Here is a 24,472-nt window from a genome sequence, read left to right on the forward strand (position 1 = left end):
CCATCCTCCTACATTCTAAAGAGGGCCCTGTGGTTTCGAAATAAAGTCTGGCAACCCCAGAGCCAGAGGGTGGCTAGGTTCATTTTGCAGACAAGGAAATTGTGGCCCAGACTCAGATAGGGGTATATTCAAGCTATAGCATTGCAGGAATGGATTAAAAACAGGACTCGAAACAAAACAGAAATAAACCATCCTTTTCGTGGTGCTGGGGACCGAACCTCAGTTCCATCTCCAGCCCCTTTTATTCTGAGACTGGGTCTCACTAAGTTGCTAAATTGCCCAGGCTAGGCATACACCTGTGATCCTCCTGCCTCAGCCTCCCGAGTGCTGGGATTGCAGGCGTGCGCCACCACACCTGGCTCCTGCCTGCTTCCAATGTGATGCCCTTCAGGGCTTGACAGGCTCATCTGTTCCTTGAAGGCACTGGGAGGAGACCCCCGTAAGCGCCCCATCCCCCATGTTCACTTCCTTCTCCCAATTCAGGGTTACATCCGGTGGTGGTCTGGTCCTGCTTCTGTCCGCCATCAGAGCGTGGCTCCTGGGGTGCAGGGATGGGGCTGTCAGGCTCAGATCAAATTCTGGGTCTTAGCAAGGTTCCTCTGTCTCGGGGTGAGGGGTGCTGGGGTGCTCTGTGCCTACGAAGGGGGCGCTCACGGCTGCTATCACCGTGGAAACCAGGATGGAGAGTCCTCAAAAACCTAAAACTAGAAATTCCATTTCATTCCAGCTGTTCCCCTTCTGGGTGTGTTCCCGAAAGGGTTGAAGACAGCCTATTCCAGCGATGCGTGCACACCCGTGCTGACAGCAGAGTTCATAATATCTGACTCTCGGAGTTGGCTTACACGTCCATGCACAGACAAATAGATGCAGTGTGGTATTTACACACGATGGAGCACTACTCTGCCATAAAGGAGAATACAGTTGAGTCCTTAGTAGGACAACAGATGCACCTTGAGGCCATTTAGTTAAGTGAGCTGGGGATTTAGCTCAGCGGTGCTATTTTTAAAAAATTAACTTTATTGTAAGCCGGGCGTGGTGGCGCACGCCTGTCATCCCAGCACTCGGGAGGCTGAGGCAGGAGGATCTCTGGGAGTTCGAGACCAGCCTGGGCTACATAGTGAGTTCTAGGTCCGTCTCAACTACACAGTGAGACCCTGTCTCAAAAAACCAAAAAACAAACAAACAAAAAAATCAACTTTATTGGTACATTTCAGGTATGCATTCATAATCACACTCGTCATTGGGAATTTGTACCTGTACGTGATGTATCTTAGGTCTTTTTGTTTTTGTTTTTGGTACCAGAGATCGAACTCAGGACCTTGAGCTTGCGAGGCAGGTGGCAGAACCGCTGAGCTAAATCCCGGCCCAGTGTATCTGGTTCTTGTTTTTCCCCATGCCCTCCCTCTCTTCACCCCTCCACCCCTCCCTATTTACAAAAGCTCAGGGAGATGATAGATCTTTTGCAATGGGAAGGGGACCAAGAGATGGAGAATTAAGAATTAAGATGTGCTGTGTATGCGTAACCGTTACGCACTGTAAATGTTTATTAATAAAAAGAAAAGAGGGCCGGGGATTTAGCTCAGCGGTGCCACCACCTGCCTCAAAAGCGCAAGGTCCTGAGTGCGATCCCCTGAACCGAATGAATGAATCAATTACAAAAGAAAAAAGCGAAAGAAAAGACAGACAAATGCTCAGCGCAGCCAGGGCCCCGCTGCCCAGCGGGTGGGGGCCTGGCAGCCGGTCCTGGGCCCCGCGGCAGTGATGATATTTGGACGGCATTGCTGAAAAGAATGACGAGACTCAAAACTGCCGGCGACCCCCTGAATTCCGAACATTGTTCTCATAGTTGGGGAAGCGCCACGGCCCGCTGCAGACGCAGACGCCGAGCGAGTCTGAGCTGCGGGAGGCTGCGGGAGCGGAGCGGCGGGGCGGCGTCAAAGGACAGGAATGCGAGGAATGCGCGGGGCTGCCTGAGCCTTGCTCGGTGCCTTGCGGGCTGGTGGCGCACACCGTGGGAAGCCAGGTCTGGCCTGGCTTCGAAGGTGGCCCGTCTAGCAGGGCGTGGTGGCGCACGCCTGTCATCCCGGCACTCTGGAGGCTGAGGCAGGAGGATCGCTGCGAGATCGAGGCCAGCCTGGGCTGCACAGTGAGAGAGGCCGATCCCAGGGCTAGGCGGGCGGAGTCTCCGGCTCAGGACAGCAGCTGGTGCTGAGGATTTTCCGGAACCCACACTGAGCGGCCTCCAGCACCTTCCTGCTCCAGCCTCCCTTGCTGAGTCCCTTCCTGGTCTGGGCCGGGCCAGCGCTGGGTGGCTGGCCCTGGGGACACCACAGCTCCAGGCTCTACCACGAAAGCTTCCAGAGCCTTCCAGGGTCACAGGACGAAATATGGGGAGACCCCCATTCAGCACAGCAGGACAGGGGACCGAGCTGGGCTTCTGACCGCTGTGCACGTGCACGCACGCGTCCCCACACGTCACCCAATGTCCTCCGGGCCAGATCACCTGGCTTGAGTCACCTCCGGAGTAGAACACTGAGTTCCCATTAACCCTTCTCCGGGAGCTCTGCTGTGTGGGAAACAAGGAACAGCCAGGGCGATGGGAGCATGGCTTCCTGCGTGGTCTGCTGTGCTTTGGGGCTAAGGTGGCCCCGTCCCACCTCTCCGAAGCAGCCACCCTCTCCTGGGCATGGGGGCCGGGCCTCTCCAGGGGGCTGCTTGGCCATCTAGGCAGCATTTCCCACCCGGTTGTGTCACACTCAGCCTTCCCCAGACACCCCACGAGACATCTCAAGGTGGGCTCACAGTAGAGTGCCAGGGCCTTCTGGCAAAGTCCAGGGTGACTGCCCGACTTTGTGGGACCCCTCTTTTTGAGTGTGGTTGAGACCCACCTCTGGGTGGGCCATGGATGGCTTAATGGCAGGGCTGGCTTTAAGAAGGGGATCACTCGGGTGGGCCTGACCTAATCAGGCGACCCCTTCCCGAAGAAAGGACTGCAAAGGGATTCTGCAAGGTAGCTTCTCATGGCTGGCTTTGAGGATGGCGGGTGCCCGCCCAGGAACGAGAAGGAGGCCTTTAGGAACTGATGGAGTCTTTAGTCCTCAAAGCTTCCAGGAAGTGTATTCTCAAACAGTCTGAACGAGACTGGAAGACTCTATACCCGGAGTAGGATGGTGGCCAGGCTCCGATGTCCACGTCAGCCTGGCGACTCCAGACCTGCAGAGCCGGGAGCTCACTCGGGTTTGGGCGTTATTTGAAGGTGAGGGGTTTGCAGAGTTTGTCACGAAGCACGGCTCTCTGAAACAGAGGGCTCGGGTGGGAGCAGATGGGCCAGCCTGAGTTGTAGGTTCCTGTAAACAGCCTCTAAGTGGGGCATGCTTGCCCCGCGGTGGCACAGGAGGTCCATGCATTCCAGGTGGCACAGCCCTTGCGGCTGTGCACCGAGGCGGTGCCCAGGCCCCTGTCCAAGGACAAGCAAGACTTGCCTGGTGGCCTGGGGCACGTGAGCTGGGGCAACAGACAGCAGCAGCGACTCCTTGTCCTCGGAGAAAACAGATACCGCCTTCATCCACCTTTAAAACTTCCAGAGCCAGGTGTGGCGGCCCACATCTGTCTTCCCAGCACTCTAGAAGGCTGAGGCAGGAGGATCTCAAGTTTGAACCCAGCCTGGGCCATTTAGTGAAATCTTATCTCAAAATTTAAAAAATTGAAAAGGGCTGAGGATGGAGCTCAACACGAAGGCCCTGAGTTCAATCCCCAGCACTGAGAGAAAAGAAAAACAAAAATGAACTTCCTGGACCAGAAACCCTGCAGCACACAGCTGGGGCTCCTGGATTCTCTCCCCCCAGGCTCTGCAATCCCACCCTTGCTGCCGCCTGCCACTAAAAAGTTAAGGAGGGGAAGAAAGAAACCCCAAACAACAAAAATCTGCAGCCAGATCCTGCAGGGGACGACGCACACGGGGCGGGGACGCACGGAGCCTCAGCACGCGGTGTTCAGGAACAAGAGGAGCAAGCGAGTGTTTACAGAGGCCGAGATCCAAGGCCAAACAACCCCAAATGCAGTTCGGACAGCAGAAGGCTCTGCTGCGCTGCTGGGAACAAGTCGCATCAGGACCGAGCTGGGGTCGCAGCTGGGTCCCCAGGCTCCCCCTCACAGGGCCAGTGTGACCCCGGGAAGCTCTGAGCAGGGGACGGGGCGGGGCCGCGCGGGGGCGGGGCCGGGTGGCTGGTCATGGGGTAGGAGCTTGTTTTTTTGGGTTGTTGTTAAGAAACTGCCAGACTCTTGCGGAGCAGCCGCGCCGTCTGGGCCCTGCTGGTGATGCAGGAGTGACGTGAGTTAGTTACCAAAGCCCCGCTCTCTCCCCTGTGGCAGCGCGCGCTCTGATTCTGCCGCCTGGCCCACCTGGTGAGCTTGAACCCAGGGCATCTCGGCCAGGGGTGACTCTGTCCCCCAGGGAACACGGACGATATCTGGGGACCTCTGTGGCTGTTGTGACTGGCAGCTTCTGGTGTGGAGCAGGTGGGGGCCCGGGACACCCCCAGAACACACCCAGCCTCAAATGTCCAGAGCCCAGGGGGACGGATGGTGGTTTAGACTTTGCAAAAAAAGGCAAATTCAAAATCAGACAGGGGCTGGGTGCGGTGGTGCACGCCTGTCATCCCAGCACTCGGGAGGCTGAGACAGAAGATCTCTGAGAGTTCGAGACCAGCCCGGGCTACATAGTGAGTTCCAGGTCAGTCTCAACTGCATAGTGAGACCCTGTCTCAAACAAACCAAAAACAAACAAACAAAAAAATCAGACAGGGGCCGTGACCTTGAGGAACCTGAGGAAGGACACATGCGTCATGCGGCATGGGGACCCTGCTATGCCCTCTGGCTCCCAGCAGGTTCACATCACCAACGGGACCCACAGTGGGGCCTACACAGAGCTTGGGCCCCAGGCTGGCTCTGAGCTTCAGCCCCGGGAGACGGCCACATGCTGGGGACACCTGGGGCCCGTCCCCAGGCCTCCTCGACCGCCCAGCAGCCAGGAGGCCAGGCACCACCCAGACCCTGTCACCCACACCCCAGGCGCCCAGGGCGGGCTGCCAGGGCCCTGGTCACGGGACCAGGGTGAGGGCCAGCGGCCACGTGAGGCCCGGTAACCTTGTGGCTGGACCAGGGCAGCGCTGGGTTTGTGCCGAGTGGATGTTTCTGAGGGAAAGCGGCCCCCAGGCTGCGACGTGGTCTTGTGACCGCCTGTCAGCGTGGTCCCTTTGTTCTCGGGCTAAATCGGTCCCTGTGAGGCTATATTTAGAAGGGGCTGCAGAAGGGGAAAAAATGAGGTGCCCACGGGAAAGTAGACAACAGATCGGCGAGGCAGATCCCACGGAGCCCAAGAATGGGACGGCTTGTTCTGCAGCGAGGTCCTGGATGACACAGGCTGACGGAGCCCGCTGGTCACCGTGGTTACGGGGCAGGAGAAAAGGCTGCCATCTGTGTCCGTCCCGGGGCCCTGGCGGGGGTGGCTCTGCCCCCTCCTGGCTCACAGGCCTGGGGGGTGACCGTGGTCATGTGAGAGTTTGTAATGTTGGGAGACACAGCCCCCGTGGCTCCTGTCACTTCTGCTCTGCACTTCCTGGCAGGGAGGAAATGTTGTCACCCTGGCCCCGTGCCAGGGCAAAGGGGTAGCACCAGCCCAGAGAGCATGCAGCTCCCACAGGAGATAAAGGGCTGGAAAGAGATAAAAGTGCTCTACTGGGCTTTCCTACCTGGGCTGCGACGAACTCCTACATAACCTGCAATGACCCTTCAGTGTGCTGCCCTCTGAAATTCTGCTGGTTAGGTCACAACCACCCTCACACCACTGGGCCGTGCTAAAGCCCCTTCTTGGCTTCTGCACACCTCCCTGGGAATTCCTCATGCATGGTAGTACCGTGGCTTCTGTCAGAAATCACAAAGTGACCACACCGCCTCCTCCCAGGGCTGCTCCTCCTGAGGCTCCGGGGAGAACCTGCTCCCTCCCGCAGCTCCTAGAGGCGCCCGCAGCCCTTGGCTCTCAGCCCCGTGCTCCATCTGCAGAGCCAGCGGCAGTAGCAGCAGAGTCTTCAGCCTCTCTTGGCCTCTTGCCCTGGCACACCTGCTCAGGAAGACCCCGGGGAACGCCGGCCCGGGTGGCCAGGGTCTGTCACTCAGCCCAACTGCAGAGTCCCTTCCGCCAGGAGGTGATGTGGTCCCAGGCCTCAAGGCTAGGGCGTGGCAGGGGGCGTGAACCCTTTGTGGCTGTGAATCCAGTGGATCCAGTGCACCCCAGGAGCTCGGGATCTGGACAGCAGGGCCTGGCTGGGGCTGCAGTGCTGAGTCTCCTGAGGGTGCTGTTTCCAGGGGTTCCTCTCTATGGGGACCAGGCAGCCCGGCACAGAGCTTCTCGCCTCTCCTGGAGCTGACAGCCGTCAGGGTGCTCAGAGGCCTGTTCCCAGCGAGGTGCATCCTCCCAGTCCCCTCTGGGAAGCGAGGGCCTACCCAGGGCACGCAGCCTGCAGACAGGGCCCTCGGACCTGGCAGCCCCACGCTGTGGGCTTGGGCTTGAGAGGCTGAGGCAGGAGGGTCTCAAGTTTGAGCCCAGCCTGGGCAACTAGCATCAGAGCGATAGACCCAAGATAAAAGACAGTGAGTATTTATTTGCCAGGTGTGTGCAAGGCCCTGGGCTCCATCCCCGGCACTTAAAAAAATAAAAATAAAAAAGAGGGCCCCTTGCCGTGGTCACACCGGAGTCACCTGTAAAATTCTGCCTCCTCTCCGGAGAACTTCTGGCAAAGGGGGCCCTGGTGGCCGGGGACCCTGGGGCCTCTGCCCGAGATGAGCCCGGATGACTGTCGTGGAATCTCAGAGCCGGACAGAGCGAGTGGCCTGGCGTGCGCCAACATCCCCTTTTCTCACCCGCCCAAATTCCATGACGCCTCTTCTTGCTGATGTGGAAATGTGGCCAAGTCTGGGCCAGCCCAGGAAGTGCAGAGGTCGCCCGTGGCTGTCACAGGGAAGGCGCGGTGTGGGCGCCTCGGGACTCAGTGCTCAAATTCCTACAGGAAGGGGAGACCCGGCTGAGCGGCCTGCGGAGGGCACACGCATGGACGCACGCACCACGGTGTCTCTGGTCCTTGAGGGGCTTCGGGGCGCTCCCCGGGAGCTGCTCCTTGGCCTCTGTCCCGGCTCTGCGACCTTCACTGGCTGGATGGAGGCCCCCGGGGCCAGGGACTCTGGGTGTCTCGGGCCCCCTGGGCTTCGGGGAGCAATCGGCACATGGAGCACACAGTGCCACGGGGCCGGGGTCAGGGACCGGCGAGGGCCTCTGGGTTCAGCCGTGGCGCCCGCCCGTGTGGTGGGAGAAGTGGATTTTCTCCGCACCTCCCTTTCTCCCTTCCCTCCTTTCCTGCTTTCTTTTCTTTGTACTGGGGACGGAGCCCAGGGCCTTTGCACAGAGCTACACTCTCAGCCCTTTCTATTTTTCACTAAATTGCTAGGTTGCCCAGGCTGGCCTCGAACTCGTGACCCTCCGGTCTCAGCGCTTTCTGAGTAGCAGGGATGCCAGACATGCTCCGCCGGGCACAGCCTGAATCTCCTTCCTCTTTAAGGCTGTGTAATAGTCCGCGGTGTGGGACAACCTTTGTTCTCCCTGCTTTGGGTTCTTGTAAGTCCTGGCCATGAGCGCCATGCACAGGGCCCTCTTCACTTTCTAAACCGCGCTGCCCCTCACCTTCTCACCCCGCCCCCAGCCGCTGTGATGTCCCCCAGCCTGGGAAAGGGACCCGGAGGGCCTTGGCCAGAAGGCAGCTGGCTGGAGTAGCCCAGGGTATGAGATAGTCTGTGAGGAAACAGCCTAGGACGCGAACCCAGCCCCAGCCCTGCCTTACGGGTTCGTGGCAGAACCTCAGTTTCCCCACCTGTAAGATGGGGACAGTGAAATCTGCCCCCCCTGGGGCTCCTCAGACAACGAATTCAGGCAGAGTAGCAGGGCCTAGGCCACAGGATGAACCCGATGACCATTTGCTGAGGTGCCCGGTCGGGTCGGGGGCAGAGGAAGTGGGGGGATCCAGAGGGGAGGCGGGCAGTGTCCCGTGGGGCTCGGCCACAGCCGGTTACAGCTGGCTGAGTCATCACCGATCACCACGGGCAGGGGTGACAGTGGGGGCCTGGCCGCCGGCAGGCGGCCACGTGGCCTGCAGCTGGAGCCCAGGCATGGGCGGGTGACAACACAGGAGACCCTGGAGGGCCATGTTGGGGCCTCGGGGGCCCCAGGCAAGCAGCTCTGGTCAATACTCTTCATTCAGGGGAAGAAAGGCCAGGACGCAGGGCAGCCTTAAATCCTTCCTGTCTCTGTCACCATGGTAACCGTCCGTGAGGGGCGGGGCGGGCGGGGGAGGGGAGGAGCTGCCCCGCGCTTGGGCCTCAGAAGCAAAACCCCAGATGGTTCTGGGCCAGGTCATCTATGAAGCCTATTTTGTACAAAAAGTTCTGGAGCAACCCTGCGATCCCAGCACTCTGGGAAGCTGAGGCAGGAGGAGCCCAACCTGGGCAATTTAAGTAGCGCCTGTCTCAAAATGTCAAAATAAGTATAAAGGGCTGGAGGATGTAGATCAATGTGAAGCCTTGGCTAACAAAAGACAAAAACGCCACAGTGAGAAATGTAGCTACTGTATACTTAAAAAGGAACAGTAAACTCAGTGAAAAAAAAAAACCTACATTAATGCAAAATAGCCACGCAGAACAAAATTACAAGTTATTTAAAAAGTTAATGATAGACTCTAATAGGGCCGGGATTTCTTTGTTGTTGTTTTTTTGGTTTTCTGAGACAGGGTCTCACTATGTAGTTGAGACTGACCTGGAACTCACTGTGTAGCCCAGGCTGGTCTGGAACTCCCAGAGATCCTCCTGCCTCAGCCGCCCACACCCCCCAGTGCTGGGATTCCAGGTATTTATTTTTTGAGACAGGGTCTCACTATGTGGCCCAGGCTGGCCTTGAACTCCCGGCGATGCTCCCCTGCTGGGATGACAGGTGTGGGCGTCCACACCCAGCTCTTGCCCATGGTTTTGAGCACTCCCCTAATTTGTAGTTTCGTTCCGGGAACCTCAGGAAGGCTACCAGGGGGGGTGGGAGCTTCCGGTATCGGCCCCTCCAGGCCCGATGTCCAGCCCCAGATCATGCAGCCGCTGCTGGTCGGGCTGCAGGTCCTTGGAGCTCACGGTGTCCCCTGCGGTCCTACCACACACAGGCGCAGGTGTTCGGAGAGACCACGATGTGAGGAAGTGAGTCCGGCCAAGGATGCTTCCCACCCCACAACCTGCTGCCGGCCAGCCCTGCAGGAAGCGGGTAACCTGGGACCGGACAGAAGCTTACTCTTTTTCTGTTTGTGATACTGGGGACTGAACCCAGGGCCTTCTCACTGAACTCCATCCCCAGCCCTTTTTATTTTTTAATTTTTGAGACAGGGACTTGCTAAGTTGATAGAGTGTCCCGGCTGGGTTCAAACTTGCAATCCTCCTGCCTCGGCCTCCCAGAGTGCTTTGAAAATGACAGGTGTGCGCCACCCCCCCCCCCGGCGAGAAGCCCCCTTGATTCCTCTTTCCTCCCTGAACTCATCGGGAGACACGTAGGGATTACACAGCACTTAGACAACTATGAAATCCCAAGGGAAGTTAGGGACTGCTCTGAGTCCAGGAAGTGACACGAAATGGCCGGGTCTCTCTGGGGAGAAAGGGAAGATCTCAAAACCAGACCTAACCGGACCCTGCGGGAAACCAGGGCAGGGAGGCCACCGAAACTCAGACGCCCGAAGGGAAGGAAAACGGCAAAGATGCGAACAGAGATAAGAGGAAATAGAAAACAAGAGTCCAAGAAACCAAAAGTGGGTTCTTTGAAAAGGTTCATAATCTCTAGCTAGGCTGATTAAAAAATAACCCCGAAAGATACGTTATGAGAACCTAAAGCCAGAGATGAGAAGGAAGCATTATATCAACTACGTAAATCAAAAGGGTTATAAAAGAATGCTATGAATAACTGCACCAAACAATTCCAAACTCAGCAGCTGACATGAAATAGATAGTAAATTCCTAGAAATACACAAATGACTAAATTACAGGCTTAGATGCCAGGTGTTGGGCAGTGTGCTTGCCCCACCCGCCTTGGTTTTTTTGAGACAAGGTCCCGCTACGTGGTCCAGGCTGGCGTTGAACTCACTGTGAACCTAGGCTGGCCTGGAACTCCTGGAGATCCTCCTGCCTCAGCCTCCTGAGTGCTACGATTACAGGCGTGGGCCACCACGCTGGTTCAACATTTAAAAAAATTTTATAGCCTGGTTTCATCTTTGCAACATTCTTGCCAGGTGGAGAGTATTATGTTCATGACAGAAGGGGACAGAGGTCCCCCCCAAAAGTGGTGGTACTCCAGCTGGTACACAGGGTGGCGTTCCAACTCTGGGAGCCCAGAGCTCGTTCGGGGGGTACAACCTGCCCAGGTGTCATGAGCATGTGAAACACCATGGCTTGGGCTGGGGCTACGTCTCCATGGTGAACTCTTACCTGGCACATGTGAGGCCCTTGGCTTCCAACCCCAGCACCAGAAAATAAAAATACTGTGATGTATTTATTTTTTTTGCCCCATTTTTCTACAAAACAAAGGAAGGCAAGCTCATGGAAGAAAATAAAAATGAAACATACCTTTATTTGTTTTTCCCAGGAAGTAGTGCTTTGTGTCCTGTTGTAAAAAAAGAGAAAAAGAAAAATGGAGTTAAATCAATATTATCACCGGGGTAGAGACCTAGCTCCAGCTGCCCTCCAACATGTGGGGGTTGGGAGAGGATCAACTTTATTCTATTTTTATTTATTTTTTTTAGTTTTTTGAGACAGGGTCTCACTATGTAGTTGAGACTGACCTGGAACTCACTGTGTAGCCCAGGCTGGTCTCAAGCTCACAGCGATCCTCCTGCCTCAGCCTCCCGAGTACTGGGATTACAGGTGTGTGCCATTACACCTGGCTCAATTTTTTTTCTCCCATTAAGTTTATTGGTACATTTAAAGCCAACAATATAGTCACATTCACCATTGGGATCTTGTACCTTTACATGACAGGTCTTGGTTCTCATTTTTTCCCCACACCCCTGCCCTCCCTTCACCCTCTCCACCTTCCCTATTTACAAAGACTTTGTTTCCATTTTTCTCATCTTTTCTTTTCTCCCTTTCCCACTTTCCCTTTGGTGGCTCAATTTTTTTTTTTTTTTTTTTTACTCACTTTTGCCTAGTACTGCAGGCTGGCCTGGACTCACTATGTAGCCCAAGATGCCCTGGAATTCTCGATGACCCTCCTGTCTCAGCCTCCTGAGTGCTAAGACCACAGGTGTGTGTCACCACACCCGGCCTCAATCTTATTCTTTTTTTTGTGCTACTGGGAATCGAACTCAGGATCTTATGCTTGAGAGGCAGGCGCCATACCACTGAGCTAAATCCCGGGCCCTCAATCTTATTTTTCACAACAGCTCCATTCAGAATATTGGCTTTTCTTTTCTTTTCTTTTTTTTTTTCCTCCCAGGATGGGGAAAGAAAGGCAAAGTTTTCCCTAGAACTTGTATCATTCCATTTCAGGATGCGGGGGGCCTTCACCAGCGGTCAGAGTCCACAAGATCAGCGCGTTACCGTAGAAGAGAAACAGAATACTCCGGAGCTGAGCCTGCCCCTGTCCAGGCATCTGTGCTTTCTCCTTTTACGTCAGCCACTCAGCCACGTGCCGTGGCAAGGGGAGAGGTGGAAACTGGGCAGCCGGGGGCAAAGCCATAAAGGGGGCCACAGGTGTATGGGGTGGGGCGGGGGGCAGCCAGGCTGTGCCAGGTGAGCCCCGGCCTCCTGGTTTTGGACAGAGAGACCTGAGAGCCACAGAAGCCTCCGGCCAGGGTCCCCGCTGCACACCTGGGCTGCGGCGACACTGCCCCGTGAGGTCAGCCCTGGAGGTCCCTGTGGTCTCCGGCCCCTCTTCCTTTACAAACATCTGCTGTTCCACAAATTGACGGGGTTTTTCCAGCAGCATGAAAGGCGGCCCGCTCCTGGGCCAGTGCTTTCCGGGCAGCCCCGGGCCTTGTCCGGCAGGAGAGGACAAGGAGGCCCCAGGTCCGGCAGAGGCTCAGGCTCAGCGCCCAGCGCAGACAGAGGGACCGGAGTGGCCCCGGGTTCCCCTCCCCCAGCGCTGGGTACACTGGGGCCCACGTGCCCTGCAGGCGCCGCCCTGGCCTCCACCTGGAGCTCCCGCGGTAGAGACAGCTACTCGCATCCCTAGAAAATGGCCAGGGACCCCTTGGGATGCAAAACCGCTCTGCCTTAGACGTAGGCCTGGGGAGACGCAGGGAAATAGGGTACTGAGTGCTGAGACCATAGAACCCAATCCTGCAGAGGTATTAAGCGCCAGCCCTCAGCCGGGCATGGGGGCGCACGCCTGTCATCCCAGCACTCTGGAGGCTGAGGCAGGAGGATCGCAAGTTAAAGCCCAGCCAGGGCAACTTGGCGAGACCCTGTCCTGAAGTTAACATGGGCTGGGAATGTCGCTCAATGCAAAGGTCCGGGGGTCTACCGCCAGTCCTCCCCTCAGAAGAGAAGCTGCCATTTCCTCTGGATGTCATTAGCATGTGTTTGCTGCCCTGGGGTCTCATCCTGGACATCTACTGTGATGTGAATTTCCTGCCTGTATTTGTACTTTACAGAAATACCCTCATTTTTCATCATTCATCAAGGGCTTGTCATGGGCTCTTTGAGCTGTTTCTGATTCGTTCCCCTGTTTGGGAGATACTGGGGATCAAACCTGGGGGTGCTCTACTACTGAGTTACACCCCTATACCCCAGCGCCCCCACTTTTCTGAGTCAGGGTCTCACTATGTAGTTGAAACTTGCTGTGTAGCCCAGGCTGGTCTCAACTCACAGCGATCCTCCTGCCTCAGCCTCCCGAGTGCTGGGATGACAGACGTGCGCCACCACGCCTGGCTTCCTTTTTACTTTTTGAGCGCGTGTGGCAGGCGGGTCTCAACTCACAGCGATCCTCCTGCCTCAGCCTCCCGAGTGCTGGGATGACAGACGTGCGCCACCACGCCTGGCTTCCTTTTTACTTTTTGAGACAGGGTCTGGGGCTGGAACTGGTGATCCTCCTGCCTCAGCCTCCCAGAATGCTGAGAGGACCAGCGTGAGCCACTATACCTGGGGCTCCCTCCTACTCCTTTCTTCCTCACCCTTAAAGGAAAAGGAGAAAAATTCCAGAAGCCCTGTTTTCCTGGCTGTGTGCGGGATCGGGGAGACACGTGTACGTGCCAGTGTGTGTGCGCGCAAGCAGGAGGGCAGTGAGGCCCCGAGCCCTCTGGATCTCCTGGCAACCCACCTGCTGGGTCCCATCTTTCTGAGAAGTGAAGCTGGAGACCTTCTCAGAGAAAGGTCCCTTGGGGGCCGCCCGCCACCTCCCAGAGAGCTGGCAGCTCCAAGCCACTTCTGCTTTCGCCGGCAACGTGTCCCTTGGGGGTGGGGTCACACATCCACGCCTGCTTAAGGGTTACCCCGGCCACTTCTTGGAAGCACTTAGCCCAGCACTGGCTGTGAGCGTGACTTTTCGGCATGGCTAGAATATCCCTGCCCACCGGCCCTTCCCTGGCCCCGCGTGTCTCTGCCTGACGTCCCTCTTCCCCCGGCAGATGGTACAGTGACATCGCAGAACACACAAGGAAGAAACCCAGGTGGGACTTGGGTGCGGAGCTGGGGCGGAACAATAAGAGGGGAGTTAGCGAACGGGGGGATCACTGGTCATGCGGAGCCTCTCTTGTGTTCGTTTTTCTTTCTTTCCTTTTTTTGGTACCGGGGATTGAACTTGGGTCCTTGTGCTTTCGAGGCAGGCGCTGGAACCACTGAGCTAAATCCCCAGCCTTCTTGTATGCATTTTAATTCATTAATTTTTGAGACAGTCTCCCTCAATTGCTAAGTTGCCCAGGCTGGCCTTGAACCTGGGATCCTCCTGCCTCAGCCTTCCAGAGTGTGGGATTACAGGCTTGCACCACCACACCTGGCTGCTGGTGGGCGTTAAACTGTTATAACGCCTGCCAGTTAGCAGTTTGGCTAAAACAGGTTTAGGAAGTTGCTCCAACACAATTCCACAAAACCTGGGACATTTATCTTTGGGGGAATATTATGCAGCAGCGAAAAAGGGCAAGTTGCTGTTCACCTTCTTATGTGACATTCTGGGCACGACTATGCTGGTCAAAAGGAAGTTGGTTCCTTTATCACCAGGTGTCACGAAGCCACAGCACTAAGGGCCCTCCTCCATCACTGTCTGCTCTAAGAGGGGACCCAAGTGGGGTGGGTGTTACTAGAAGACAGGGGGTCCCATCTGGGCTCCATTTCCTCACAGCTGTGCGCCCCTTGACAAGTCTCTCTGTGTTGTTTGCCGAGAAGGATCTAAATGTGGACCATTTACGCCTGCCTGCCTGTGCAGCCATTCAGTGTGGAAAGGACCGGAAGGGCACAGCATAAATGTGACGGCCTGGGTGTTGGAGACCAGCTGTTTCCAGTGGCTGCAGCTCTAGCTTCTGCAGTCTCGTGGGGCTGAGAGTGCCTGGGGCGGCTACGTCATTCTCCAAGTGGAGCCTGGCTTGGGGGTCCTTTTCCGCCGCTGGGGGCTCTACAAAACCCGCCCTGATAACCAGGCCATTATCCCTGACAGCACTGCCAACGGCACTCATGGGTCTCTAGGAAGAACAGCAGGAGCCCGGAGGCTGCTGCAGAGACTTTGTATTTTCTCTTTTCTAACCTTTGTTAAATTAAAAAAAAAAAAAATATATATATATATATATTTGGTCATTCCAGCACACTGGGAGGCTGAGGCAGGAGGATCTCAAGTTCCAGCCAAGCTGGGGCAACTTAGCAAAACCTTGTCTCAAAAAATAAAGAGGGCTGGGGCTGTAGCTCCATGCTAAGGCTCCAGTTCCACCCAGAGAAGAAATGATGGCTGGAGTCTTCATTTTCAACTGTCCTTTGAGACCATCCTCTGGGACCCATCTGGAAAGCTGCCAGTCTGTGACCGAGGCAGGAGCAGCGCACACGCAGACACGTAGAGACACGTCTCACACACACCAGCTCCTGCAGCCAAGGTCCTGGGGCCGCAGGACCCTGAGACCGTGCTTCCCCACTCATGGTGGTGGCGGCCAGGAGGCCTCCAGAGATGGTGACGGCCGGCAACTGTGACGTGCCGGCAAGCAGTCCAGTCGGGGACAACAACCAGCAGGCCCGGATCCCAGCCGAGTCCTCCCCCTGCTGCACGGCCGCTACCCACTGCGGTCAGGAGCTGAGTTGGGGCAGACAGGGCACCGGGGCTGGGCAGTGGGCTGGGCCCAATTGTCTCCCTCTGCATTCCATCACGGACCCTCCTGCCGCAGAACTTGGCTGGATCTTGGAATTTCATCAGCAGGGTGGGGACCAGGGCCGCCTGGAGGGCTGGGCAGAGAGGCCAGAGGGCAGCGGGTCATTTTCTACTCTAGGCCTCACCCAGGACCCACGCCTCCTGCGGCGGTGAAACCTGTCACCTCCCGGGAGCTGTAGGACCGGGGTCCTTGTGTCCTGCTGGCTGTCGGCTGGGCATACTCTCGGGTCCCTGCAAAAAGGATGGAGCCCTGACTTCTTCAAGGGCAGCAAGCAGAGTTTCACAAAGCGTCTGCTAACTCGCGATCTTCTAACACGTGACCCGGCGGGTAATTCCAGCACTTGGGAGGCCGAGGCAGGAGGATCTCCGTGAGTCTGAGGCCCACCTGCAGTACAGGCAGCGAGATCCTGTCTTCAACAAAATGTAGCCAGATGGAGGAGGGGGAGAAAGCGGACGCCAGCTGCAGGGGTCCAAGCCACGCCCAGGTCCCTAATTAACACCTGCTGGGTACGCTGCCTTTGTACAACTCCTTTGCAGAGGTCCCCTGAGACCCGTCTCCTGTCTGGCGTGTCGCTGCCACCCTTGCCCCATCTTGACTTGGCCTGGGCTCCGACCCTACTCCAGCACTGCTAGGCTCTGGACAGCTCTGCCAATGGGGCCTGAGCAGAGGCTGCATCGGTCAGGGACACAGCTTCCGTGGCTGGAGGAGGCTGCTCCGGATCTCATCAGACGGCACTCCGGGTGTGTCACCGGGTTGTTTTTACTTTTATTTTGAGACAGGGTCTCTCTAAATCCCTGAGTTGCCCGGGTTGGGCTTGGACTTGCGATCCTCCTGCCTCAGCCTCCTAGAGGGCTGGGATGACGGGCGTGTACCGCCTGCCCCACTGTTTCTCTGTCTAAATCCCTCCCTGAATGCTTCCTCAGAGACTATGGAGGGCGTCAAAACATACACAAGTCCACGGGGTGCTGTGCCCCAGGCGTCTGTGGTGAGCTCCTGGCCAGCGGGCCAGGTTGCTCAAGGTCCACGGCTGCCACTTTGTCAGGACCCGGCCTGCAGGCCGCGCAGGGCAAGCGCCTCTGTGCCGGCCCCATTCACCTGTGCCCCGACTCCTCCGCAGGCACCGTGGGCACCAGGGCTGGGCGCTATCTGCGGGGCACCCTGGGCACTGCAGGGCGCTGAGCGGTGATGGCTGCAAGCAGGACCCCTGAGCCAGAATCATGACCCCACGCGTGTCTGGGTGGGGAAACCCCGTGCGGGAGGACTTCAGGCCACACGGCTGGGAGGGGGCAGAGCGGGCCTCGAACCGGTGCCTCCGGGCCTTCAGGGCTGGGAGGATTGCGATCCCAGCCTGACCTCCTGCATGGAAAACCACAGGCCTGGCCCTCAGCCAGCCTCTGAGCGGGGAGGAGCCAGGAAATGGCCAGGAGCGGGGCAACGGTCCAAGGGAAAATATCCCAGGAATGGAAGTCGCTCCCCGCAGCCGGCCCTGAGGGGCGCCTGTCCATGGGCTCAGCCCCTGTCTCAAGGACAAGTCACACAGAGATGAGGTTCATTTTGCCACTATGAAACCTGCACTCACACGGCTGAGATCCAGTGTAACATTCAATACCTCTTTGATTCATGGTGAGAACCACCTGTTTTCGTTCTCCCTGCAGAGCAACGTTCAGCTGATGGCTAGCATGATGTGAGGTCACTCTCAGGCTAGGCTCCATTAGGGAGAATCTATATGAACAATGCTCAGGCCGAGTGCTCACCTCCCGGGGACCCAGGGTGTCAGACCACAGCTGGGCGGGGCCTCGGCAGGGAGCAGGTGGCCAGCAGGTGGGGGTCTGTGTCCCCGGCGGGTGCCGTTCTGCTCAGCACGAAGTGACAGGCGTGACTGCCCCACTTCTTGGCAATTCTGAGCGTCCCGGGGCTGTTGCCACCAGGTCCACAAAGAGGGGACAGGGTGGGCCTTGGCCCCCCTCAGTCCGGAGCCCAGGAGCCTGAGGTCAGGGTCTGTGGGACCAAGCGCCCTCCGAGGCTCGAGCCCCCGCCAGCCCTCGAGCTGTCCCCTGCACCCCAGACATTAGCGGCTGTCACTGCCTCCCTGCCCTTCCTTCCTCCAAGTCAGGACGGAGAAGGCTGTGGCCCCAAAGGTGCAGAAAGCCCGCTCGGTACCTGTGCTAACGGCACCTGCTGGGCTCCGGCCTGGACGGACATTTGCCTCCCTTACCCACAGTTTCTGACAGAGGGAAAATGTTACCCTGGTCTGGGTGACAAACCAGGGTGAGCAGCGAATCTCTCCCGTTGGAACTGCCCAGGAGGGGTCCTGGGAGTTCTCCAACTGTAGCCACAGAGTCGGGGGGCCCTCGGGGGTCCCCAGTGGTAACCAAAGGTGGCAGCGGAGTTGGACCCAAGTGCTGGTGACCGTGTGCTCTGTCGTCCCGTGCTGTGGGGACAGATTTTCCGGCACCCGATCAGTGGGACAACTCTAAGGGTGGGGACCAGGTGACAATGCTCCCCGCCACACTCGAGCCTCTAGGCTGGGGCCCCCAGCTTCACAGAGCTGCAGGATCAGCCCGCACCCTGGTGTGGAGCAGGGCAAGGGTGGCACAGAGGTTGTCACCAGTAACGTGTGGCCGGTTCCCAGCGGCCGAGGTCTAGGAGTGATGCGAACGCGCAGGGTGGACAGCACCGGTGGGCGCTGGGGTGTGGCCCAGGCCGCACTGGGCACCTGGATGTGAATGAGGGCTACACGAAGTCAATAGTATGCCAGGAAAGTCAGCTTCTAAGGTGTTTTTTGCTTTTGTTTTTATGAGACAGGGTCTGGCTTTGAACTCACTGTGTCGCCCAGAACTTGCAGAGATCCTCCTGCCTCAGCCTCCCGAGTCTCTGGGATCACAGGTGTGTCCCACAGCGCCCAGCATCTGAACACTTTAAAACAAGGTGCCCGTACTGCATTTATAAACAGAAGCTTTACATAAACTTCCATTTGACTTTCTCAAAACCTGACCTTCTGTGCCCTTTATGGGTGGCGGTGCTGGGACCTGGGAGGGATGGCCACAGGGTGGCGGGTCCCTGGCTGCGAGGCCTCCCTTGGTGCCATGTTCCCACTCTCCCAGGCGGTGCTGACAGCCCTGATGAGTTTCCCACCTGCTCAGCAGCCCATAAATGTGGGAGGGCGGCCTGCGGGAGTCCAGGCGGGGCTGGTGGGGAGAGGGTCGTCCAACGCCTGTGTTCAGAGGCACCTTGATGTCTCTTTCCTCAGATGGGCGCGAACACAACACACACACTCGGTCCCCCGCACCTTTTTCCTTTTGCGGTCTTGGGGATGCAACCTCTGCACTGAGTGACACATCCAGCCCTTTTTATTTTTTATTTTGAGACAGAATCTTGCAATTTCAGTCCAGATAGTCACTAACATCCCCGACCTCCCCAGTGTCCCCTGGGATCAGGAAGGAGGCTTTACTCTGGCACCGCGTCTTGGTGTAAAGACAGGTGGGGGACACTTCCTGAGAGCCAGATTTAGAATCTCTGCTTGGGACCCTGGCGGGGTGGCGCACGCCTGTGAGCCCAGCACTTGGGAGGCTGAGGCAGGAGGATCTCTGTGACTTGGAGGCCAGTCTGGGCTACATAGCGAGTTCAAGGCCAGCCTGAACTGCAGAGCAAGACCCTTTCTCAAAATGAAAACAAAAACAAAACCCCCCAAAACCCCCACCCAACAAGAATCTCTACTCATACCAAGTCATCTCCAGCTGGAGACCAGGTCTCTCCTGCCTCTTGGCCCCTCTCACCCTCCCACATCCAGCCTCTGCCTGGGAAATCCGCTCCCACGCGCCTGAGGGTCCACAGACAGACAGCGGCCCCTTCACGGTGACCTCTGATGGGAAATGAGCCGCACAGATGGCGCAGCCGGGCCCGGGAAAGACGCCGCCCCCCCCACTGTCAGGTCTGACGGCTCCCGGAATGGCAGGGAGGGGGACACGGGAGCCCCACAAGGCCAGGTGCAGGGGCGGCCGAGCTGGGCTGGGCGCCCATTGGTACTCGCTGCCGTGAGAGAAGGGGCTCCCGGCTCGAATGGGCACCTGGGGGTTACAGACCGAGTTCCCGGGTGCTGGAGGCTGACGGCTCCCTACTCAGTACCCAGGACTGGGCCCGGTCAACTCTCCGTGGCTGAGCTCCAGGCCGGGAGCTCTTCTGCGCCATGGTCACAGATGGTCCCCAGACACCCCTCAGGGTCCCCGGCGGCAGAGTCCACCCTCATCAAGTTGGGAGCCCCTGAGTCAGGGGAACCCTCGGCCCCGAGAGCCCGTGCATCTGGGCGATCGCCTGCCCTGCTGAGGTCCTGGGACGCCGCCCACAGTGACACCCACACTTGGAGTGGGAAGGGACAGAAGGGTCAGTGCTTGGAGCCGGGTCCCCTGGTCACAGCGCCTGCCCCTCAGGAGTGTGTCCTGCTGTTTCCTGGGAGCAGGGATGGGATTTATTTTTTCCAAATAATGAACACAGGATCCTTCCCTGGATGCTGTGCAGATGGGGCTGGTGCTTCCCTAAGTACCCATCTGTGGCTGAATGGATAAAGGAATCCACACACATACACAATGGAGTACTATTCAGCCACAAAAAGGAACGGAGCCCTCTCACCCGCAGTAACGTGGGTGGAACTGGCAGACACTGCTGCGTGAAATAAACCAGGCACAGAAACACAAATACTGCCGGATCTCACCCCTACCGGTATGGAGAACATAAAAACCTGGCCTCATGGAGAAGTTGGGAGTGGAGCTGTGGTTCCCATGGGTGGGGACAGACTGATCAGGAGACTACGTTACAGTTAGACAGGAACAGGAAGTTCTGGGGTAGCCTAGACGGTGGCACGCACCTGTAACCCAGCACTCCAGGAGGCTGAGGCAGGAAGATTGCAAGTTTGAGCCCAACCTGAATAATTTAGTGGCTTAGCAAGACCTGTTGCAAAGATTTTTGTTTTAAAAAAGGAGGGCTGTGCATGTAGCTGAGCAGGAAAGGGGTGCAGAGGGGTCCCCTAAAGTCACCCAACCTTCTGGCCTCACGTCCAGAGTATGGTTCGGGTGGAGGACTCTCCAGATCCCCGGATGTCACAGTGGGGCCACGCAGCAGCTTGGAAGGACCAGAAATGCTCCAGGGTCACAGGCTCTGCCGGCGTGTGGCCACGGGGCAGAAGCGTCCAGCACCCAGGGCCACTGTCCTCCTGAACTGCCCAAGGTACATTTTTTTTTTTTTTTGAGACAGGGTCTCGCTATGTAGTTGAGACTGACCTGGAACTCACTGTGTAGCCCAGGCTGGTCTCGAACTCACAGCGATCCTCCTGCCTCAGCCTCCCGAGTGCTGGGATTACAGGCATGTGCTACCATGCCCGGCTCTCCCCAAGGTACTTTTTGTTTTTAATTTCTGCTTTGAAAAGAAACCCACAACTTTGTATTCTGAAATAATTATAGCTTCATAGGAAGTTGCCCCCCCCTCCAAAAAAGCCAGACGGGCGGTCCTAGAGAGTTCTCAAGCGTGTCCTTAAGGGTGACAGGTTGCGTAATTATGGTCAATATCACAACTATTACCAGTAGCGTCTCAGGCCTGGGCAGAACACCATCGGCACTGTGGTATAAACAACACACGTCTAGGGCCGGATGCAGCTCAGTGGCTCTGCACCTGCCTCACAGGCCCAAGGTCCTGAGTTTGAGCCCCGGAACTGAAAACAACAACAACAACAGCAATAAAAACCAGCAATAGACTTTTTTTCTTTCTTTTTTTTTTTTTTTTTTGGTACTGGGGATTGAACTCGGATCCTTGCACTTGTGAGTCAGGCACCAGAACCCCTGAGCTAAATCCCCGGCTCTTTTAGAGATTTAACAAATATCTTAATTCTTTTGGTTCCTCTTCTCCTTTCTTCCCTGCCCTGTCACCCCTCCATTTGCAGATCCCCCTATTTCCTACTGGCTCTCTTTTACTGTGTTTTAAAAATTGCCAGATGTGGTGGCGCGCACCTGTCATCCGAGTACTCAGGAGGCTGAGGCAGGAGGGTCACTGTGAGTTCGAGGCCAGCCTGGACTACATAGTGAGAATTTGTCTCAAAAAGAATATTATTTGTGCGTTTTGTTTCTCACATAAGATACAACATGACACTGACAGTTGAGTGTCTGATTATTTAACATTATCGTCTCAAGGTGCATCCATTTTCCTACAGATGCCTTAAAATTGTCCTTCTTTACGGCAGCGTAATACTCCACTGTGTGTAAACGCCACATAATCTTTACCCAATTCTTCTGCTGAGGGACACATGGGCCACTTCCAAGGGTCGGCATTATGAACTGGGCTGCATGGAGCTGCACGGTGTGATGTCTCTAACTCTTTGGGGCAGATATGTAGAAGGGGCATAGCTGGGTCAAATGGAATTTCTACTTTTAGGTTAATTTTTTTCTTCTGGTACCGGGGGTTCAAACTCAGGCCCTTTCACTTGCGAGGCAGACACTGGAACCACTGAGCTAGATAGGCCTTTTTCCTCCTATTTATAGGTCACTGTACTTCCTTTTCTGAGAAATGTCTCTTCATTTCAGTTTTTTGGGGTTTTTTGTTTTTTGTTTGTACCAGGGATTGAACTCTGGACCTTGTGCTTGCAAGGCACGAGGTGGAAACACTCAACTAAATCCCCGGCCCCTCAGCTGTTTATTTTTTGATTGGGTCTGATTTTTTTGAGATTTTTGTACATTGTAGATATTAGCCCTCTGGCAGAAAAGTAGCCAGTTGATGTGTTTGTGTGTTACGGTTTAGATCTAAAATATGCAGGCAGGCATGGCAGCGCACACCTGTGATCCCATGCCTCGGGAAGCTGAGGCAGGAGGATCCCTGGGAGTTTGAGGCCAGCCTGGGCTACATAGTGAGTTCAAGGCCAGGCTGGACTACCTAGCAAGATACTGCCTCAAAAAGTCAAAACCAAAAAAAATTATGTAGAACTACACACACACATACACACACACGTTCACATATACCTGGGCACATTTCAATGAATTCTAAGCATTGAAGACTGCAACAATGTCAATTTTTCTTGGTTATTATAGACTGAGTTTTTTCAGTGCTGAGGATGGAATCCAGGGCCCAGTGCACGCTGGGTGAGTGCTCACCACTGAGCTACACCCCCGCCCCAGACTGAAGGTCTGTCCCACACCAATTCACTGTTGAATTCCTGTCCCCCGGTGGAGTAGTGTTTGGAGGGGAAGTTTCTGGGAGGCATATCGGTCAGCTTTTCTCTGCTGAGACCAAATCTCTGATATACACTTTTTTTTTTTTTTTTCCAGGGATCGAACTCGGGACCTTGTGCTTGTGAGGCAGGTGGCAGAAACACTGAGCTAAATCCCTGGTCCTTGACATACACAATTTTAAGGAGGAAAAGTTGATGCTGGATCATGGTCTCTAAGGTGTTAGCCCACGCTCAGCAGGTGCAAGTCCACAGTCAGCTCGGCTGCCTACTACCACACAGCAAAAGATGGGGTGCAGCCGAGGATTCAGCTCAGGGGTTCCACCGCCTGCCTCTAAAGTGCAAGGTTATAGCTGGGCGTAGTGGCACACTCCTGTCATCCCAGCACTTGGGAGGCTGAGGCAGGAGGATCGCTGTGAGTTTGAGACCAGCCTGGGCTACACAGTGAGTTCCAGGTCAGTCTCAACTACACAGTGAGACCCTGTCTAAAACAACAACAACAAAAATAAAGTGCAAGGTCTTGAGTTCAATCCCCCGTACAAGGGGAAAAAAAAGATGGGATGCTTATTAGTAACAACATGCTTACACAAACACAAAGCAGGGTGTAATGGCACACACCTGTAATCCCAATGACTTGGGAGGCTGAGGCAGGACGATGCCAAAGGCGAGACCAGCCTGAGCAACTTAGTGAGACCCTGTCTCAAAATAAAAAAGTAAAAAGTGGTAGGAGCGTGGCTCAGTGTGAGTGCTTGCCTAGCGCATCCGAGGCCTTGGGTTTCTTCCCTAGTAGTGAAAATAAAAGTCCCTTAGCCTCACAAGCACAAGGTCCCGAGTTCGATCCCCAGTACCAAGGGGAAAAAGAGAAAAGAAAAGTCCCCAGTCCAGCAGGAAGATGGGGAAGGAGCTGGGACCCACCTCTCCGTGTGCAGAGGGCCGGCGGGGCCTGGACAGCTGCCCGAGTGACCCCGGCACGGTCCCGGGCAGCAGCCCCGCTCCTCGGTCTGGCGGGGTCGCAGGGGCCGGGGTGGTGACTGCTCGTCCTACCCGCCCTCCCGGCTGCCCCGGAATGGACCAGGCAGCCCGCTGAGGCCTCGCGAGATAACGGGGGGAACTCGTGGCCTGGCAAAGGGACAGGTAGCAAACAGGCCTGTAACCCGCGTCATGAGCTTTGTTGTTCCTTTAAAGCCAACAGCTGGAGAAGCGCAGGGCGGTCAGAGGGCTGCTCGGAAAAGGACGGAAAAGGACGGGATCCCCAGCTGGACGCCGGCCCCGGGCGACTTTCTCAAGTCTGGGGCCGTATTTCTTTCTTTCTTTCTTTCTTTTTTTTTTTTTAGTACCGGGGCCGTATTTCTTCTCCAGCCTCCTCTGACCTTTGCCCCGAGCTGCCCACTGACGCATCTCCGCTTGGCCCAGCCGTGGGAAACTGCAAACTCGGTGACCAGCCCATCCGGGTCCGCCCTGGTCTCGGCCCTCAACGAATTCGGGCCCAAGACAGTTGTTCATGCCGCGCACTGCACCAGCTGCTTTTCCCTGCCACTCTCTGTGGTTCCCTGAAGGGCTTCAGCCTCTCACTGGAATCTGCTCCCCTCCTCCAAATCCAGGCAAGGGGCCCAGGAAGGACGATGGGGCACACTGAGTGCGGCTGGGGTCTCTATACCACAGACGGCGTCCGTGGCCATTTAAAACTGCACCAGGCCGGGCGTGGTGGTGCACATCTGTTTTCCCAGCACTCGGGAGGCTGAGGCAGGAGGATCGCTATGAGTTTGAGGCCAGCCTGGGCTACACAGTGAGACCCCGTCTCACCTCTTCCCCCACAAATTGCACCAAATACATGGCACAGCATGGAGGAACCCTGAGG

General features: G+C 56.4%; 1 protein-coding gene across 2 annotated transcripts in view; it reads right to left on the reverse strand.

Annotated features, from left to right (window-relative positions):
• Positions 1-24,472, reverse strand: part of Gng7 (G protein subunit gamma 7) — a 65,330-nt gene that overhangs the window by 14,254 nt on the left and 26,604 nt on the right. For both annotated transcript variants that reach the window (XM_010634833.1, XM_010634834.2), the window contains exon 2: positions 10,693-10,729. The gene's annotated coding sequence lies outside the window, so the exon portion shown is untranslated. The remainder of the gene's footprint in view (positions 1-10,692; positions 10,730-24,472) is intronic.

Source organism: Fukomys damarensis, unplaced genomic scaffold (genome assembly GCF_012274545.1).
Source record: "Fukomys damarensis isolate Sample0158 unplaced genomic scaffold, DMR_v1.0_HiC HiC_scaffold_37, whole genome shotgun sequence".
Taxonomy (NCBI): Eukaryota; Metazoa; Chordata; class Mammalia; order Rodentia; family Bathyergidae; genus Fukomys; species Fukomys damarensis.